Genomic DNA, 8508 nt, shown 5'->3' with positions numbered 1-8508 from the left:
AATGTTGACACGGAGATTTTTTATCCGTGGTTCCGATAGGTGGTGCTATCGTACATCCACGTTGATGGAGACTTCAACCCACGAAGGGTAACGGTTGCGCGAGTCCACGGAGGGCTCCACCCACGAAGGGTCCACGAAGAAGCAACCTTGTCTATCCCACCATGGTCGTCGCCCACGAAGGAATTGCCTCACTCGGGTAGATCTTCACGAAGTAGGCGATCTCCTTGCCCTTACAAACTCCTTGGTTCAACTCCACAATCTTGACGAAGGCTCCCAAGTGACACCTAGCCAATCTAGGAGACACCACTCTCCAAGAGGTAACAAATGGTGTGTTGATGATGAACTCCTTGCTCTTGTGCTTCAAATGATAGTCTCCCCAACACTCAACTATCTCTCTCATAGGATTGGATTTGGTGGAAAGATGATTTTAGTGGAAAGCAACTTGTGGAAGGTTAGAGATCAAGATTTATGTGGTTGGAATGGAATATCTTGACCTCAACACAAGTGTAGGTGGTTCTCTCTTAGAAAATATATGTTGGAAGTGTAGGCATGTTCTGATGGCTCTCTCCATGAATGAAGAGTGGGTGGAGGGGTATATATAGCCTCCACACAAAATCTAACCGTTACACACAATTTACCAAACTCGATGGGACCGAATCGTGAAACTCGGTCAGACCGATTTAGTCCATAATGTGACCATTAGGCATTTCGGTGGGACCGACACGTCAACTCGGTGAGACCGATTTCGTTAGGGTTAGGGCATAACGTAATCTCGGTGAGACCGATTACACAAACTCGGTGAGACCGATTTTGGTAATAGACAAACATAGAGTTGGTCAGGCAAACTCGGTGGGACCGATTCGCTCATCTTGGTTGGACCGAAACGTTACGAAAGGGAAACAAAGAGTTTGCATTGCAATCTCGGTGGGACCGATCGCTCATCTCGGTTTGACCGAAATGTTGCGAAAGGAAACAGAGAGATTACAATCCCATCTCGGTGAGACCGAAAAGACTAGGGTTTCTGGCAGTGGCTATGTCAACTGAACTCGGTGGGGCCGGATAGAAAGTTTCGGTGGGGCCGAGTTTGACTTTTGGTTTGGGACATATGTGGATGTGAGAAAGTAGTTGAGGGTTTTTGGAGCATATCACTAAGCACTTTGAGCAAGAAACTCATTAACCAACACCTCAACTGTTGGAAATATGCCCTAGAGGCAATAATAAATGGTTATTATTATATTTCTTTGTTCATGATAATTGTCTATTGTTCATGCTATAATTGTATCGTCCGGAAATCGTAATACATGTGTGAATACATAGACCACAACGTGTCCCTAGTAAGCCTCTAGTTGACTAGCTCGTTGATCAACAGATAGTCATGGTTTCCTGACTATGGACATTGGATGTCATTGATAACGGGATCACATCATTAGGAGAATGATGTGATGGACAAGACCCAATCCTAAGCATAGCATAAAAGATCGTGTAGTTTCGTTTGCTAGAGCTTTTCCAATGTCAAGTATCTTTTCCTTAGACCATGAGATCGTGCAACTCCCGGATACCGTAGGAGTGCTTTGGGTGTGCCAAACGTCACAACGTAACTGGGTGACTATAAAGGTGCACTACGGGTATCTCCGAAAGTGTCTGTTGGGTTGGCACGGATCGAGACTGGGATTTGTCACTCCGTGTGACGGAGAGGTATCTCTCGGACACTCGGTAATGCATCATCATAATGAGCTCAATGTGACTAAGGCGTTAGTCACGGGATCATGCATTGCGGTACGAGTAAAGAGACTTGCCGGTAACGAGATTGAACAAGGTATTGGGATACCGACGATCGAATCTCGGGCAAGTAACATACCGATTGACAAAGGGAATTGCATACGGATTGATTGAATCCTCGACACCGTGGTTCATCCGATGAGATCATCGTGGAACATGTGGGAGCCAACATGGGTATCCAGATCCCGCTGTTGGTTATTGACCGGAGAGGCGTCTCGGTCATGTCTGCATGTCTCCCGAACCCGTAGGGTCTACACACTTAAGGTTCGGTGACGCTAGGGTTGTAGAGATATATGTATGCGGAAACCCGAAAGTTGTTCGGAGTCCCGGATGAGATCCCGGACGTCACGAGAGGTTCCGGAATGGTCCGGAGGTGAAGAATTATATATAGGAAGTCCAGTTTCGGCCACCGGGAAAGTTTCGGGGGTTACCGGTATTGTACCGGGACCACCGGAAGGGTCCCGGGGGTCCACCGGGTGGGGCCACCTATCCCGGAGGGCCCTGTGGGCTGAAAGTGGAAGGGAACCAGCCCTTAGTGGGCTGGGGCGCCCCCTTGGGCCTCCCCCCATGCGCCTAGGGTTGGGAACCCTAGGGGGGAGCTTCCCCCTTGCCTTGGGGGGCAAGGCACCCCTTCCCCCCTTTTGGCCGCCGCCCCCCTTGGAGATCCCATCTCCCTGGGCCGGCGCCCCCCCCCCCCCCCAGGGGGCCTATATAAAGGGGGGAGGGAGGGCAGCAACCTACAGCCTTGGGCGCCTCCCTCCTCCCCTGCAACACCTCTCTCTCTCTCGCAGAAGCTTGGCAAAGCCCTGCCGAGACCCGCTACATCCACCACCACGCCGTCGTGCTGCTGGATCTCCATCAACCTCTCCTTCCCCCTTGCTGGATCAAGAAGGAGGAGACGTCGCTGCACCGTACGTGTGTTGAACGCGGAGGTGCCGTCCGTTCGGCACTCGGTCATCGGTGATTTGGATCACGGCGAGTACGACTCCGTCATCCACGTTCATTGGAACGCTTCCGCTCGCGATCTACAAGGGTATGTAGATGCACTCCTTTCCCCTCGTTGCTAGTATACTCCATAGATGCATCTTGGTGAGCGTAGGAAAATTTTAAATTATGCTACGATTCCCAACAGTGGCATCATGAGCTAGGCCTATGCGTAGTTACTATGCACGAGTAGAACACAATGCAGTTGTGGGCGTTGAGTTTGCCAATTCTTCTTGCCGCTACTAGTCGTTTCTTGTTTCGGCGGCATTGTAGGATGAAGCGGCCCGGACCGACCTTACACGTAGGCTTACGTGAGACAGGTTCCACCGACTGACATGCACTAGATGCATAAGGTGGCTAGCGGGTGTCTGTCTCTCCTACTTTAGTCGGAACGGATTTGATGAAAAGGGTCCTTATGAAGGGTAAATAGAAATTGGCAAATCACGTTGTGGTCATACGTAGGTAAGAAAACGTTCTTGCTAGAAACCTACAAACCACGTAAAAACTTGCAACAACAATTAGAGGACGTCTAACTTGTTTTTGCAGCAAGTGCTATGTGATGTGATATGGCCAGAAGATGTGATGAATGATATATGTGATGTATGAGATTGATCATATTCTTGTAATAGGAATCACGACTTGCATGTCGATGAGTATGACAACCGGCAGGAGCCATAGGAGTTGTCTTTATTATTTTGCATGACCTGCGTGTCATTGAATAACGCCATGTAATTTACTTTACTTTGTTGCTAAACGCGTTAGCCATAGAAGTAGAAGTAATCGTTGGCGTGACGACTTCATGAAGACACAATGATGGAGATCATGGTGTCATGCCGGTGACGAAGATGATCATGGTGCCCCGAAGATGGAGATCAAAGGAGCATGATGATATTGGCCATATCATGTCACTATTTGATTGCATGTGATGTTTATCACGTTTTTGCATCTTATTTGCTTAGAACGACGGTAGTAAGTAAGATGATCCCTAATAATAATTTCAAGAAAGTGTTCACCCTAACTGTGCACCGTTGCGAAGGTTCGTTGTTTCGAAGCACCACGTGATGATCGGGTGTGATAGATTCTAACGTTCGAATACAACGGGTGTTGACGAGCCTAGCATGTACAGACATGGCCTCGAAACACACGCAATACACTTAGGTTGACTTGACGAGCCTAGCATGTACAGACATGGCCTCGGAACACGGAGGACCGAAAGGTCGAGCATGAGTCGTATAGAAGATACGATCAACATGGAGATGTTCACCGATCTTGACTAGTCCGTCTCACGTGATGATCGGACACGGCCTAGTTAAAGTCGGATCATGTATCACTTAGATGACTAGAGGGATGTCTATCTGAGTGGGAGTTCATTAAATAATTTGATTAGATGAACTCAATTATCATGAACTTAGTCTAAAATCTTTACACTATGTATTGTAGATCAAATGGCCAACGTTGTCCTCAATTTCAACGCGTTCCTAGAGAAAACCAAGCTGAAAGATGATGGCAGCAACTATACGGACTGGGTCCGGAACCTGAGGATCATCCTCATAGTAGCCAAGAAAGATTATGTCTTAGAAGCACCGCTAGGTGAAGCACCAATCCCTGAGAACCAAGACGTTATGAATGCTTGGCAGCAGCGTGCCGATGAGTACTCCCTCGTTCAGTGCGGCATGCTTTACAGCTTAGAGCCGGGTCTCCAAAAGCGTTTTGAGAAACATGGAGCATATGAGATGTTCGAGGAGCTGAAACTGGTTTTTCAAGCTCATGCACGGGTCGAGAGATATGATGTCTCCGACAAGTTCTTCAGCTGTAAAATGGAGGAGAATAGTTCTGTTAGTGAGCACATACTCAGAATGTCTGGGTTGCACAACCGCTTGTCTCAGCTGGGAGTAAATCTCCCGGATGACGCGGTCATTGACAGAATCCTCCAGTCGCTTCCACCAAGCTACAAGAGCTTTGTGATGAACTTCAATATGCAGGGGATGGAAAAGACCATTCCTGAGGTATATTCAATGCTGAAATCAGCTGAGGTAGAGATCAGAAAAGAACATCAAGTGTTGATGGTGAATAAAACCACTAAGTTCAAGAAGGGCAAGGGTAAGAAGAACTTCAAGAAGGACGGCAAGGGAGTTGCCGGGCCCGGTAAACCAGTTACTGGGAAGAAGTCAAAGAATGGACCCAAGCCCGAGACTGAGTGCTTTTATTGCAAGGGAAGTGGTCACTGGAAGCGGAACTGCCCCAAATACTTAGCGGACAAGAAGGCCGGCAACGCCAAAGGTATATGTGATATACATGTAACTGATGTGTACCTTACCAGTACTCGTAGTAGCTCCTGGGTATTTGATACCGGTGCGGTTGCTCATATTTGTAACTCAAAACAGGAACTACGGACTAAACGGAGACTGGCGAAGGATGAGGTGACGATGCGCGTCGGGAATGGTTCCAAGGTCGATGTGATCGCCGTCGGCACGCTACCTCTGCATCTACCCACGGGATTAGTTTTAAACCTCAATAATTGTTATTTAGTGCCAGCTTTGAGCATGAACATTGTATCTGGATCTCGTTTAATTCGAGATGGCTACTCATTTAAATCCGAGAATAATGGTTGTTCTATTTATTTGAGAGATATGTTTTATGGTCATGCCCCGCTGGTCAATGGTTTATTTTTGATGAATCTCGAACGTGATGTTACACATGTTCATAGTGTGAATACCAAAAGATGTAAAGTTGATAACGATAGTCCCACATACTTGTGGCACTGCCGCCTTGGTCACATTGGTGTCAAGCGCATGAAGAAGCTCCATGCAGATGGACTTTTGGAGTCTCTTGATTACGAATCATTTGACACGTGCGAACCATGCCTCATGGGTAAGATGACCAAGACTCCGTTCTCCGAAACAATGGAGCGAGCAACCAACTTATTGGAAATCATACATACCGATGTGTGTGGTCCAATGAGTGTTGAGGCTCGCGGAGGATATCGTTATGTTCTCACTCTCACTGATGATTTAAGTAGATATGGGTATGTCTACCTAATGAAACACAAGTCTGAAACCTTTGAAAAGTTCAAGGAATTTCAGAGTGAAGTTGAGAATCAACGTGACAGAAAGATAAAATTCTTACGATCAGATCGTGGTGGAGAATATTTAAGTCACGAATTTGGTACACACTTAAGGAAATGTGGAATAGTTTCACAACTCACGCCGCCTGGAACACCTCAGAGAAATGGTGTGTCCGAACGTCGTAATCGCACTCTATTGGATATGGTGCGATCTATGATGTCTCTTACCGATTTACCGCTCTCATTTTGGGGTTATGCTTTAGAGACTGCCGCATTCACTTTAAATAGGGCACCGTCTAAATCCGTTGAGACGACACCGTATGAATTATGGTTTGGGAAGAAACCTAAGCTGTCGTTTCTAAAAGTTTGGGGATGCGATGCTTATGTCAAGAAACTTCAACCTGAAAAGCTCGAACCCAAGTCGGAAAAATGCGTCTTCATAGGATACCCTAAGGAAACTATTGGGTATACCTTCTACCTCAGATCCGAGGGCAAGATCTTCGTTGCCAAGAACGGGTCCTTTCTAGAGAAGGAGTTTCTCTCGAAAGAATTGAGTGGGAGGAAAGTGGAACTTGATGAGGTGATAGTCACCCCTTCCGAACCGGAAAGTAGCGCAGCGCGGGAAAATGTTCCTGTGGTGCCTACACCGACTGGGGAGGAAGTTAATGATGATGATCATGAAGCTTCGGATCAAGTTACTGAACTTCGTAGGTCCACAAGGACACGTTCCGCACCAGAGTGGTACGGCAACCCTGTCCTGGAAATCATGTTGTTAGACAACGGTGAACCTTCGAACTATGAAGAAGCGATGGCGGGCCCGGATTCCGACAAATGGCTAGAAGCCATGAAATCCGAGATAGAATCCATGTATGAAAACAAAGTATGGACTTTGACTGACTTGCCCGATGAGCGGCGAGCCATAGAAAACAAATGGACATTTAAGAAGAAGACGGACGCAGATGGTAATGTGACCATCTACAAAGCTCGACTTGTCGCTAAGGGTTATCGACAAGTTCAAGGGGTTGACTACGATGAGACTTTCTCACCCGTAGCAAAGCTGAAGTCCGTCCGAATCATGTTAGCAATTGCCGCATACTATGATTATGAGATATGGCAGATGGACGTCAAAACGGCATTCCTTAACGGCTTCCTTAAGGAAGAGTTGTATATGATGCAGCCGGAAGGTTTTGTCGATCCTAAGAATGCTAACAAAGTATGCAAGCTCCAGCGCTCAATCTATGGGCTGGTGCAAGCATCTCGGAGTTGGAACATTCGCTTTGATGAGATGATCAAAGCGTTTGGGTTTACACAGACTTATGGAGAAGCCTGTGTTTACAAGAAAGTGAGTAGGAGCTCTGTAGCATTTCTCATATTATATGTGGATGACATACTGTTGATGGGAAATGATATAGAATTCTTGGAGAGTATAAAGGCCTATTTGAATAAGTGTTTTTCAATGAAGGACCTTGGAGAAGCTGCTTATATATTAGGCATCAAGATCTATAGAGATAGATCAAGACGCCTCATTGGTCTTTCACAGAGTACATACCTTGACAAGATATTGAAGAAGTTCAATATGGATCAGTCCAAGAAGGGGTTCTTGCCTGTATTGCAAGGTGTGCAGTTGAGCACGGCTCAATGCCCGACCACGGCAGAAGATAGAGAAAAGATGAGTGTCATCCCCTATGCCTCAGCCATAGGGTCTATTATGTATGCCATGCTGTGTACCAGACCTGATGTAAACCTTGTCGTAAGTTTGGTAGGAAGGTACCAAAGTAATCCCGGCAAGGAACACTGGACAGCGGTCAAGAATATCCTGAAGTACCTGAAGAGGACTAAGGATATGTTTCTCGTTTATGGAGGTGACGAAGAGCTCGTCGTAAAGGGTTACGTCGACGCTAGCTTCGACACAGATCTGGATGACTCGAAGTCACAGACCGGATACGTGTATATATTGAATGGAGGAGCAGTAAGCTGGTGCAATTGCAAGAAAAGCGTCGTGGCGGGATCTACATGTGAAGCGGAGTACATGGCAGCCTCGGAGGCAGCACAGGAAGCAGTCTGGATGAAGGAGTTCATTACCGACGTAGGGGTGATTCCCAATGCGTCGGGCCCGATGACTCTCTTCTGTGACAACACTGGAGCTATTGCCCTTGCGAAGGAGCCCAGGTTTCACAGGAAGACCAGGCATATCAAGCGTCGCTTCAACTCCATTCGTGAAAGTGTTCAAAATGGAGACATAGATATTTGTAAAGTACATACGGACCTAAATGTACCAGATCCGTTGACTAAACCTCTCCCTAGGGCAAAACATGATCAACACCAGGACGCAATGGGTGTTCGATTCATCACAATGTAACTAGATTATTGACTCTAGTGCAAGTGGGAGACTGTTGGAAATATGCCCTAGAGGCAATAATAAATGGTTATTATTATATTTCTTTGTTCATGATAATTGTCTATTGTTCATGCTATAATTGTATCGTCCGGAAATCGTAATACATGTGTGAATACATAGACCACAACGTGTCCCTAGTAAGCCTCTAGTTGACTAGCTCGTTGATCAACAGATAGTCATGGTTTCCTGACTATGGACATTGGATGTCATTGATAACGGGATCACATCATTAGGAGAATGATGTGATGGACAAGACCCAATCCTAAGCATAGCATAAAAGATC

Source organism: Aegilops tauschii, chromosome 6 (assembly GCF_002575655.3).
Source record: "Aegilops tauschii subsp. strangulata cultivar AL8/78 chromosome 6, Aet v6.0, whole genome shotgun sequence".
Classification (NCBI taxonomy): Eukaryota; Viridiplantae; Streptophyta; class Magnoliopsida; order Poales; family Poaceae; genus Aegilops; species Aegilops tauschii.
This window is presented reverse-complemented; position numbering follows the sequence as displayed.